The sequence below is a fragment of the Artemia sp. Qi Xiang Cuo genome, chromosome 2 (genome assembly GCF_049724085.1).
Source record: "Artemia sp. Qi Xiang Cuo chromosome 2, ASM4972408v1, whole genome shotgun sequence".
Classification (NCBI taxonomy): Eukaryota; Metazoa; Arthropoda; class Branchiopoda; order Anostraca; family Artemiidae; genus Artemia; species Artemia sp. Qi Xiang Cuo.
The window spans coordinates 54,466,850-54,479,515 of NC_142795.1; the positions used below are offsets into that span (position 1 = coordinate 54,466,850).

The 12,666-nt window shown below is 34.8% G+C and overlaps 1 protein-coding gene across 2 annotated transcripts in view; it reads right to left on the reverse strand.

Annotated features, from left to right (window-relative positions):
• The window catches only part of LOC148955376 (heterogeneous nuclear ribonucleoprotein Q-like), a 51,318-nt gene extending 44,557 nt beyond the window's left edge, over window positions 1–6,761 (reverse strand). For both annotated transcript variants that reach the window (XM_089101856.1, XM_089101864.1), the window contains exon 1: window positions 6,651–6,761. The gene's annotated coding sequence lies outside the window, so the exon portion shown is untranslated. The remainder of the gene's footprint in view (window positions 1–6,650) is intronic.
• Window positions 6,762–12,666: the final 5,905 nt, after the last annotated feature.

A 12,666-nucleotide genomic window follows, 5' to 3' on the forward strand; every position in this document is an offset into this window, starting at 1 on the left:
TTGTCTGTAATGTTTATTCTGTACCACAGTGGAATAATCTTTTAGATTCTACTGTTTAATTTAAGACTCTTGATTAATTCAAAAAGGGTGTTGACTGTGACTGGAGAAAATCAGAATGGAAGCTGACCTTAGATCCCACCAAATCTTGATGAAGACATACCCCTAGCAAGATTCTCTGAAGGGGATTAACACAACCTTAGGGTTGTTCTTTTACTCACCTGTGTGCTAAGATCTTATATCTTTTGACAAAGAACACTTAAAAGTGAAATCTTAGCACTAACATCTTATATCTTATAGCATTCTTTTACAAACATCTTTCATTATTCTGCTCTGATCAGCAGTCTAAGAAGAATGATGAGTAGATCATCATTGTTCTACAGGCTATAGCAGAAACATGGCATCCTTCACATTTAATTTAAGTTCCTAATCCTTTGCTAATGTAAGTGAGCTGTAAGATCTTAGAACAAAGACAACTAAAAAGAACAGAAATCTTTTTACAAACATGTGAGAACTTGGTGCAAAAGAATGGGCCTCTTATCTGGCTGGCCAATGTGATTTAAGCTGAGGATATAGCCCTAGGGCATATAATAAACTTTGATGATGCTGTCTGTCAGGTATCAGTGTAGCCAACAATTAGGCCTGTTGAAAAGGAAAGATGCTAAAGAAACAATTCTTACTTTATAATATTCAGTAGAATTGTAGGCTAGGCTAGCTAATCATTACTAAAAGCACTTTACTCACCCTTAACTCTTCCCTATATTGTGTACATATAGCCTATAATCTAAAATATATATTTCCTATGCATTTGGCTATAGGCTACATCACTCATGCAGTTCAATTTATTACCAGTAAATTAAAGCATCATCAATGAAATAAAGAAATGGAAAAATGCATGGGAAATAGGCTAGGCTATATAATTTGGGGTTACACAAAAAAAGCAGAAAAATATAACATACAACCCAGGTCTATAGGCCTATTGGTAAAGTTCTACCAAATCATATTATTGAGTTAAGAATAAAGTGAATACACCATTTGATGCCTTTTTTTATGCTGATTACAAATATAATAATCATTTCTATCAGAAATGAATTTCAGCCCCCCCCCTATATATACCTAACCTAACCCAACCTAACCCCAAATTGGTATATATAGGGGGGGCTGGGTAAAGTTCTACAAAATCATATTATTGAGTTAGGACTAAAGTGAATACACCATTTGATGCCTTTTTGGTAAAATTCTACTTTAGTTACTTTTGGCTATCTTGGAAAGGAGTTGGGTTAGGGAAATGAAACTTTCAGGGATGGGTCTACAGGCTTAAGTATGTCCTGGGAAGGTACTTTGAAGTACGTCGCTCCACTCCTCCCCCCTCTATATAATGGTTAATTACTGCACATTACTAGTTGTTTTAGCTCACATTTCATCCTATATTAATATCATAATTATAAATCAATGCTTACCTTACACAACTTCAGCTTTTAACCTTGTTCATTTAAATATATTCCAAAATCCTATTTTCCTTTAACATTCATCTCTTTAAACTTATTTACTATATAGCTGACCTGCTTATGAAACCCGTTTGTGATATCACAACTTTGTTATCATAACCGCTTTAAGGGTAGAATGCAAATGCAATGGGGTAGAAGAGTCTGTTGATAAGCAAGCAATTTAAAATATTAGATAGGGAAAGGATTTGACAAGAGATAAGACCAGTAAAAAAAATCAAAATTGTTTTTAGAGGACAAATTATGTTATGAGAAGATGTTTTTATTTTTATAGGTCCATGCGCTCATAAAGCTTCTGTTGAGTTTATTGAAGCACTAGAATGGACGTTGTGTAGTTACGGACTCTCCATAAAACGTTTAAAAGTGCAAAGATGCACCTTAGCCAGGGGGGAAGTTGTGCTTGGGGTGGATTTCTAAGGGGAGAATTTTCCTTTGGGAGGGAAATTTCAGATGAATGAATATTCTGGAGGAAATGTTACACTGGGGGGTATTGACGGAATTACTATATGAAATTCTTTTTAATTGTTTTACATTCTCATTGCCAAATTTTTTATTTGGAGATGTTCTGGGGGCTTTTTCCTGTGCGTTTTGTTTTCTGGGAAATAATTTCCACGGAAGGGGGCATTTCTGGAGTGGCCAAGAAACCAATATATAGATTAGTCTTATTCCAACAAAAAAATGCTAAGGAGAATTTTTCAGGGTGAGTTATTCAAAAAACAAACAGAAATTATGCCATATATGAAGGATTACCCCTCCTCAATACCTTATTCTTTACACTAAAGTTTGACTGTTTACTAAAATTGAAAAAAGGGGCTTTTTAATTAGAATAGGAAGCTTTTTTTAAAGTGCTAACAGCTTTAGCACAAAGAGCAAGGTATTGAGGAGAGGCGACTCTTCATATCTGGAATAAATCTGCCAAAACTAATATGCCAATTGTGTTTTAATTTTTCATGCACTGTGAGCCAAAATCAAACCAGCATTAGTTGAAAAATGTTCAGAAATTAAATAAAAAACAAGTTTTATTAACTGAAAGTAAGGAGTGACGTTAAAACTTAAAATGAACAATAATTATTCTGTATATGAAAGGGGCTGTCCTCTCCTCAACCCCTAGCTCTTTAGGCTAAAGTAACATAAAGAGCAAGGTGTGGAGGAGGGGACAGTCCCTTTCATATATTGAATAATTGCTGTTTGTTTTAAGTTTTAATGTTGATCCCTACTTTCAGTTAAAAAAAAACTTGTTTTTGTTACTTAACCTTATTAATACAATAATTTTGTCAACATATGAAGAACCGTATATATTGCAATTATATCTGTCTGGTTTTTATGCAAAGTAACGCAAGAAATGAAAATTAACGAACAAGCGAGTAGTGAAGAATTATGGTATACAAAGTAATATTTGGCAGGGATAGTCACTAGTGATAAATCACTAGAGGTGGCAACATGATTGGATGATTTTCGGGGATTAGGAGAACCAAATTTTTTTTGGGGTGGCACAGAGATCTGGGGAAATCCCCAAAAATTTGGGAATAGTGCAAGCCCTGCTTGATTTCTAATCAGGAAAATCGAAATGCTTAAACCACACGAGAAAAGAAAAGCTTCGACTTTGCGGTTGATGCAATAACAAATTGCCCCAAAATTAATTCAAAGTCAACCAAACACTGCCGCCTCTTCCGGCAGCGCGCCAGCGATGTTGTGACACTTCAGTGGCGGTCAACCAAGCCTCTTGATGGATAGAGCGCTACAAATATCAGAATCGACTTCAGAGGAAAAATTATGTTATGGGACGATGTTTTTAAAATCCCCCTTCCCCCCAAACTCAAAATTTTCAAAAATTTTACTTTAGGAGATTTTAAAATATTTATAAAGCACTAATACATAGAGCGCTAAAAAAATCAGAATAGACTTCAGAGGACACGTTATATCACGGGAAGAGGTTTTGAAAATCAACCCTCCCCCCATAAAAATACCCCTGTGGAAAATAAGGCTTTTCAAATTTCAAATTATCAACCAGATTTTAGAGTATGAAGGGGGAACGGGATGAATGGTAAGGGGAATTTCTAAAACTTTGAATGACCTTTAAAAATTTGTGAGTTATAGCAACGAAACCTTGCAAAATAGATCTTCTGTTTAAATGAAGTACAACAAAATTGTTTTCAGCTTCAAAACTTTGCTCAATCCCAACTTATAAGGTTTCAAATATATGCAAATACATTTCCTAAATTTTGGAAATAAAACATTGATATGGCTTAAAATTCTGCTGAAATAACTGAAATTGCATTTTCAAAACTAAAGCCAGAGAAAAAGAAACTTATAACTGAAAATTAAGGTAAAATGTTGTTTTGTCAAAATTTCTGTGGGTAATGGGTATTTCAAAAACATCTTCCCATGACATAAAAAACATCTTCCCATAACATAAATTGTCCTCTAAAGTTGATTCTGATGTTTGTAGCACTCTATTTTTTAGCACTTTAGAAATATTTAAAAAAGCTTCTAAAGTAAAATTTTGATTTTGGGGGAAGGGGGATTTTCAAAACCTCTTCCCGTGATATAACGTGTCCTCTGAAGTCGATTCTGATGTTTTTAGCACTCTATCTATTAGTGCTTTAGAAATATTTTAAAAGCTTCTAAAGTAGAGTTTTGGAAAATTTTGAGTTTGGGGGAAGGGGATTTCAAAAACATCTTCCCATAACATAATTTATCCTCTAAAGTTGATTCTGATGTTTGTAGCACACCATAATTCTTCACTACTCTCTTGTACGTTAATTTTTGTCTCTTGTGTTACTTTGTATATAAACCAGACATATATAATTGCAATATACATGGTTATTCATATACTGACAAAAGTATCGTCTTTATGAGATTAAGTAATAAAAACAAGTTTTTTTTTTAAACTGAAAGTAAGGAGCGACATTAAAACTTAAAACAAACAGCAATTATACAGTATATGAAAGGGACTGTCCCCTCCTCCATACCTTGCTCGTTATGTTACTTTAGCGTAAAGAGCTAGGGGTTGAGGAGAGGACAGCCCCTTTCATATACAGAATAATAATTGTTCATTTTAAGTTTTAATGTTGCTTCTTACTTTCAGTTAATAAAACTTGATTTTTATTTAATTTCTGAACATTTTTTTAACTAATGTTGGTTTGATTTTGGCTCACAGTGCATTAAAAATTAAAACACAATTGGCATATTAGTTTTGGAAGATTTATTCCGGATATGAAGGGTTGCCCCTCCTCAATACCTTGCTCTTTGCACTAAAACTGTTAGCACTTTTAAAATAGCTTCCTATTCTAATTAAAAAGCCCCTTTTTTCAATTTTAGTAAACAGTCAAACTTTAGCGTAAAGAGCAAGGTATTGAGGAGGGGCAATCCTTCATACATGGCATAAATTCTGCTTGTTTTTTGAATAATGCTGCTAAATCTGGCTCACCCTCTATGAAATATACCCCTCCCCCTCATGGAACTCCTCAATGGAAATTTCATCCAACATAAAAAGCACCTCCCCCCATCAAAAATTAAAAAGAATTTCATATAGTAATTCTGTCAATACCCCCCAGTGTAACATTTCCCCCAGAATATTCACTCATCTGAAATTTCCCTCCCAAAGGAAAATTCTCCCCTTAGAAATCCACCCCAAGCACAACTTCCCCCCTGGCTAAGGTGCATCGGTGCACTTTTAAATGTTTTATGGAGAGTCTGTAACTACACAAAGTCCATGCTAGTGTTTCAATAAACTCAACACTTCTACCCCATTGCATTTGCATTATACCCTTAAAGTGGTTATGATAACAAAGTTCTGACATCAAAAACGGGTTTCATAAGCAGGTCAGCTATAGGCTATAGTAAATAAGTTTAAAGAGATGAATGTTAAAGGAAAATAGGATTTTGGAATATATTTTAATGAACAAGATTAAAAGCTGAAGTTGTGTAAGGTAAGCAGTGATTTATAATTATGATATAGGATGAAATGTGAGCTAAAACAACTAGTAATGTGCAGTAATTTACCATTATATAGAGGGGGAGGATTGGAGGTAGGTACTTCAAATTACCTTCCTGGGACATGCCTTAGCATGTAGATCCATCCCTGAAAGTTTCATTTTCCTAACCCAACTCTTTCCCAAGATAGTCAGAAGTAGCTAAAGTAGAATTTTACCGCCTTCTTTAATGTTTAGTACGAATATAATTATTATTTCTATTAGAAATGGATTTCAGCCCCCCCCCCCTAAATAGGTTAGGCCTAATCTACCCCTGAATTGGCCTATATGGGGGGGGGGCTGAAATTCATTTCCAATAGAAATGCTTGTTATATTTGTAATCAGCATTCAAAAAGGCATCAAATGGTGTATTCACTTTAGTCCAAACTCAATAGGGTAAGACACCCAGTAGTCGGCCACCTGCCTATTCTTGGACATAATCTTTTATACTATTTTAATCACTATTTGCAATGAGCTGTTTGTATGTCCGAGTTTAGGCAGAATTGTCACTTGTTAGTAAATTCAAAAATAGGAGGCGCTGTACAAGTGAAACTATTTGAATTAGTAACCTACTTGTTCAGAAATTCTTCAGAAATTTTTTGATACAAAAATTAAGTTTCTAGGTGGTATAATACAGTAATTAGAGCAGTTTAAATGTCAAAAAGTTTTCAAAGTGATTAAAGTGTCCGACTACTGGGTGTCTTACCCTAATATGATTTTGTAGAACTTTACTGGGGGCTGAAATTCATTTCCAATAGAAATGATTATTATAGCCTATTCATAATCAGCATAAAAAAAGTTATCAAGTGGTGTATTCACTTTAGTCCTAGGCTAACTCAATAATATGATTTGATAGAACTTTACCAGCCTATCTTGCCTCCTTAGGGGAAATGGGGCAAATTTGCAAGGTTAAGCCTAGGCTAGGCCTATCAATTATTAGGCCTAGGCTCACCCTTTGTTATCTATTAGTTAGCAAATTAATTGGAGTAAAAATTAAATTTCACTAATATTTACAATCTTCAGAAACTAGTCTATTAAGTGTTTTAATGAAAAAAAAATCTAGCCTATTTAAACAATCCAAACTTGGTAGCCTAGTCTTGGAAGATTTCACTGAAATAACTTGAGTTTCCGGAGACATTATCAACACTGTATATTACTTTTTAAATCTACTTACCTACTGAAACAGAATTGTAAAAAATCAAGTGCCCACCCAAGGTCACATAAACAAACAATCACACCATTCCATACCAGTATGCCGAAAATCAAAAATGGCGGCGGCTTTCAAATTTGGCGGGCCTAGGACGCGTTTTGTGTGTAATCTCAACTTTCGGAGGAAAAGTTTAGAACTAAAATAAAAACAACGTATGCGCCGATTTGGCAACTCTGCAGATGGAAAAAAAACTTTCAGTTTAAAAAACTAAAATGCTCAAAATGTAAATTTGCCACAGAAAGTCTAAATGGATTTTGTCTAAGGAAGTTTGAAATCCAAATATGCCAGAGATATTTTCAAATCAGAGGGGCTAAATTTCAACTTTTTTATTACCTTAATTCGCACTTCGGAGCGAAATAAGGTTCAATGTTGGATTTGTTCGGCTCCGTTGTTGAAATGACAGTTAAGAAAACATTTTACACAAAATATAAAAGAACAGGGTTATGATTGTGTTTACGGCCCAGTGGCACACTTTCCAACTTAGAGTGTGCTAGGATAGATACAATTTCAGCCTACTTGGTAATGGTTACCACAGATAGGTATGATCAACGGGACCATTCTTCTGTAATTTAGAGTAGACACCGCCGCAGAGCGTAAATTTCTGATAGAGTATGCGAGTTGGTTGGGTATGCCAACCGGCATCAGCATCCTAGCACAACTCTGTTGTATATACATATATATTAATCACTACTTATGTGACACAGATGATCGGCATTTCCAGTTGTATCTTGAAGGTTTGGCTTCCCATTCTTTATCGAGTCTCCTTTTGAAAACTTCAGCTGATGTCAAAGACACTAGGCAGAAGAATAAAATTTGGATTGCATCATGGCAAGCTTATTCAGAAGTCTGTACAACCTCAGTCATATCAGAATTCAGGTTGATTCTTTTAAGTTTACCCCTCCATGGAAGTTTTGCCAACCAAATTTCAGCCTAAAGCTTATGCATGAAAAAAAGAGAATATCCCTCGTAAACTAATTGTAGCTGAATTTTTAAGAAAAAAGGCTACAGAGTTTAAAGATCATCTGCACATTTGTACTGATGGATCCCTAGTAGGGAATAAATCTGCCGCAGCAGCAATAATTCCACACACCTCTCTGTCGATTCAAAAGCCTCTCCCGCTGGACTCCTCAGTTTTGACGGTTCAACTGACAGCAATAGTTGAATCACTAAAGGTGGTCTAAAAATACCGCCCCATTTCAGCAAACTAGCAATTTTCTCGAATTCTCAGACATCTATTAAACTAATAAAACCTTAACGTGGAACACTAAGGCCACTGATTTGCAGGAGATAAAATAACAGCCTGATTCTCTATATAAGATTGACATAGCAGTGGCTTTCAAATATATTCCTAGGCATGTAGGCATCCACTATAACGAAAAAGTGGACATTCTTGCCGCAGAGACTTCAAAGTCTATTAGCCCACAGCTTGCTCAAAATTATGCAATCGCACTTAGAAATGCAATTAGAAACCGCCATCCTTATAGAAAGCCTCCTCCTGCTTTGGTTACAATTTTCAAAGAGCCTGAAATAAATAGGGCCTGCTTAAAAATAAAAAGCTTAGCAGTTATACTGAGACGAGAAGAACTCAGATGGAAGCAGTATAGAGACCTAAATTGTAGACTCTTCAACTTGGCTGAAGAAACTTTGCAGTACCTTCTCTTCGAATGCACTGCAAGTACCCCTGGAATTTATAAACTGCATAACCTATCCCAAAATTTTAAACTTCCACTAGATATTAACCTTATTGTGGATGTTCCCTTACCAGCTTCCATTGAAAAGAAGTTTTACAGAAAGGCAATTGATGTGTTAATGAATTTAGAAGTTCTTTGAGTGAGTGACTTCTTCCGAAGTATCGTAAATTTAAAGAATAAGGTTCGACAGGCAGAAGAAGAGGAGGGTCCCGTCGCAAGAGCCGTAGGGGTACCTGCCAAGTTTACTCTTAATTTGCGGCGGAAGTAGCAAGACTCTACGTTTCCCTTGTTTGGCCCTTATGAAAAAGCCAAATTCGTCCCCCCCACCTTGGGAGAACATAAATTCAATGCCATGGAGGAGAATCCACCAACTTTGAAGCCAGAAAAACGCCAAAAAATGGAGTCCAAGTGATTTCTAACGATGAAGAAGAAAAGTGCAGTTGGAAGCCGAAAGAGCCCGTTTAGGATTCCAGGTGCTTTTTTTTAAGAAGAAGAAGGAGATACAGTTTCCTTGCTTCAACAGTTTCAATCATTAATGACCCTTTGGCTAAAGAAGTCTTGTCTGATTCAATTGTCAACTTGGGGCTTATAAAGCTTCTTAGAATGACGTCGTGTTTGTCTTTTGTTGGGTAACTGGGTAAAGAGCTTATTTTGGGGTTGGTTGACATGTTGAGAATGGGAACTTTATCAGGTTCATTTGTGAAGACTGATGTAAATTGCTCATTTAGAAGATCAGATATATTATAGCTTCCAATGACTTCGGTTCCGTCACTTGTTGCTAAGCGTTTTATTGATCTCCGGTTGTGATCTCTGCTTGATACGTAATTCAAGAATTTTTAGGGTTCAACGTACTGTGGTTGACGAGTCTTGTCTCAAAATTACGGTACAATTGTTTGGTGAGATTCCTTAATTTATTTCGGGCTTTGACGTATTGCTTTTCAGTTATCTCCAGAAGGAAACAATTCCTTCTGACATATTGCTTCATGAAATACCAATTGAAGTTTTAAAATTTTTATACAGCTATAAATTTTATGTAATCTTAAACGAGATGGAATCAGAATAGAAAATATAAGCAAAAAAAATGTCCTTTTAAAATATATAAACTAAATTGAAAGTCACAGATGCATTTCTTTTGAGATATTGTAGGTTTCTTTCCTGTAAATCTGATTAGTAATTTGATTTTTTTTTTTATTTTATAACAAATAAATATTACACTTTTTGTAATATAAACCATTTTTTTGTGTAGCGTAAATGGCATTCTAGTCTTGAGGAGGTTTGAAAGAGTGGCAGCACCACTCCTAATTGTGATTAGTTGCATTCGTTTTAAGTTTGACTTAATTATTCCGTTCCTGTTTGTTCCAATCCAGTCATTCACCGGTAATTTCTATTCGACTTATTAAATGATTTTATTTCTGCTCTTTTAAGGTTTTAGTGTCACAGTTATTTTTTTGTGAAAGTTTGTAAAAAAAAGTATTTTCTTCATATTGATTTTATGGCTTATTGAAACAATAGAAAAGTCATTGCGTACATACAACTCAGGGCACACATTTCACCATTAGGGGGTGTGGTGATGATAAAGTTCATTTCCAACAACAAAGTATATTATATTTGGATTCAAGATGAAATTCTGGTTCTAAAGGTATGTTTATTTTTTAAGTATCTCACTATCACATTAATCCTAAAATTTGCCAAAAATATACTCTGGGAGTTTACTACCAAGCTACTATGTCTACCCTTTTCTGATTTCTAGGGCTTAGAAGATTACATGAATGACATATCTATACCTACTTGAATTTTTACAAAAATATTTTGCCTTAATTTGCAGTTTTCTTTTTCATTTGCTTCAGGTTCTGTAAATAGAATTCCTGTTATTTCAGTAAAATTTGAAGCCAATTCATGCTTTTTTTGTAAGTTAAGAAAATAGATTTACAGACATTTAAAATCTTACAAATCAGGATTGAGCAAAGGTATGAGGCTCAAAACACTTCTTGCATCTCACTCAAGCAGAAGGTCTACTATGCAATATTTTACTTTTATAACAGAAACATTTGTTAAAGGTCATTGTGTCTGGAAAGAGTAATGATGAAAACTCATTTATAGAAACTTCAAAATAAGAGATTGAAACTTCTTGAAAGTAATGGTGACTTGAAAACAAGTTTACAGTCGGAATCATCAATCTTGAAGACCCTTGACTAGAGGTTATCAACCCTCTATTCAAGCTCGAATCACTGTCGTTTTCTTTTCAATTAGGTGCTGATTTGGCAAACAGGTGCCAACAAAAATTAAGTGTGTCCAGTCCTTTAAAATCTAATATGTGAAATTAAAACAATATTTATAATTAATTAGCTTATTGTCTTTACTTTTGCTTTTCGAGTCGAACATATTGAAAACTTTTTCAAAAAGAAAAAATACACGATTTGAGCAGATTTGGTTTTAACTAGCCCAGATAATCCTAGCCCTTATTATTTCGTAATCCAGAAAAAAAAAGTTTAGATGAAAGAATCTGCTGATTTTCAAAAATATTAATATTGAATCCAAAGAAATTTTGACACACAGTAAATTCAAAAATGTTTTCATATTTTTTCTAGCCCAGATAATCCTAAACTTAATTATTTCGTAATCCAGAAAAATAGTTTGGACAAAGCAATCTGCTGACTTTCAAAAATATAAATATTGAATCCAAAGAAACTTTGACACAAAGTACATAAAAAATATTTTCAATTTTCTAGTTCTGCTGGGTGCCAACTGTCTGTGGAACTTCCTGTTTTTATCCTTAATAAAATCATAAAATTCTAATTTTTTTTTCAGCCTACCATAAGACAGAGAGACATTTTTTATCAACAATTAAATTTACAACATAATTTGCTTAACCTGTAAGGAAAGCGCAAAGAGAGTTATATTAAGGTCTATCTGAAAACTTATAAGCCATGCAAGGTTCATTTAACTTAATAAACCCTGTTATCCATCAGGATTCATATGATTTCTTCTGAGATAGCAATTTCATTTTGTGAGTATTTGGGGGAAAAACAAGTTTCCCCCAATATTTCCACACATTGGTTGCAAGTAAGAACCGTTTTTCTGACTGCCCTGACCCACGTACTTCCTTCTTTCCTCAAGCACTAATTCTTCTGCTCTCATGCTTATCAAACAACCCCCTTCCCAGATTCCTATCCTGAAACAAATCTTTGCCCCTCACACCTCTTTGACCTGCTTGAGCAAATCTAGTGACTGTGTTTTTGCCAGCTCCTCGTGTCATATATGAATTTCCAGGTCCCGTAACCTTTGCTTCATTTGCTTCCGACATAAATCTGACAACCACCTGTATACTTGTATATTTCTTACATATTGTACTCGAACCATTATAAGCTAGTCGTCACCTCAGAGCAAAATTGTCCCACTGGGAGAAAACAGTTTTCGAAATAATCGAGTTTAAAGTTTTTAAAAGCAGATGGAGGTGAAACTATAGGCCATACTGGGAAACAAAAAAAAAGTAAGAAAAGTGAATCTACACCAAGATGACTCTATCCAAGAAAATTATAGCCGTCACATTTGGATGTGTCAGTCACGTTAAAAAAATCCAAAATTTCCAGAGACAATTTTGCTCCCAAATTACTTTCATTGTTTTAGATATAGTAGAACAAAACGACAAAGTGAAAAGTTCATTTCTGATGTCTTTTACTTCAGCTAAAAAAAATTCGTATAAAACAAAGGAAACACAGCTAGACACTAAGTGTCTAGACAACAAGTCTTACTATCTTATTTTACTTTTTTCGTGGTCGCCCAACGGGCTTTTTTACATAGTACTCGTGTTACGGGGATGTAGTCGAAATGTCTGGATAACATATTTTCATATTATATGTCTGGTAGTCTGGTAGTATATGTCTGTTCTTATAAGTGATACTTCTGATCATTTCGGTGTATTTGCAAGTTACTCGGTATGTGTTAATAATTAAAAGTCCACAAAGAAGAGCAGTCTCAAGCTGAGGATGCTACTCAATAAAGATGCATTTCTGAAATGTATAAATGAACTAGTCAATAAGGATTGGAATAAGGATAGCATCTTAATTTGCGGCGGAAGTAGCAAGACTCTACGTTTCCCTTGTTTGGCCCTTATGAAAAAGCCAAATTCGTTCCCCCCCCCCACCTTGGGAGAACATAAATTCCCTTGTTTGCTTGTTGGCTGAAGCCTTGACATCTTTACTAATAAATACAGCTAATCATGCTATCCCCAGGACAACACCTAAGAAAACATTCCCTAAACAAATTCCTAAAGCATGGTGGACAAATGA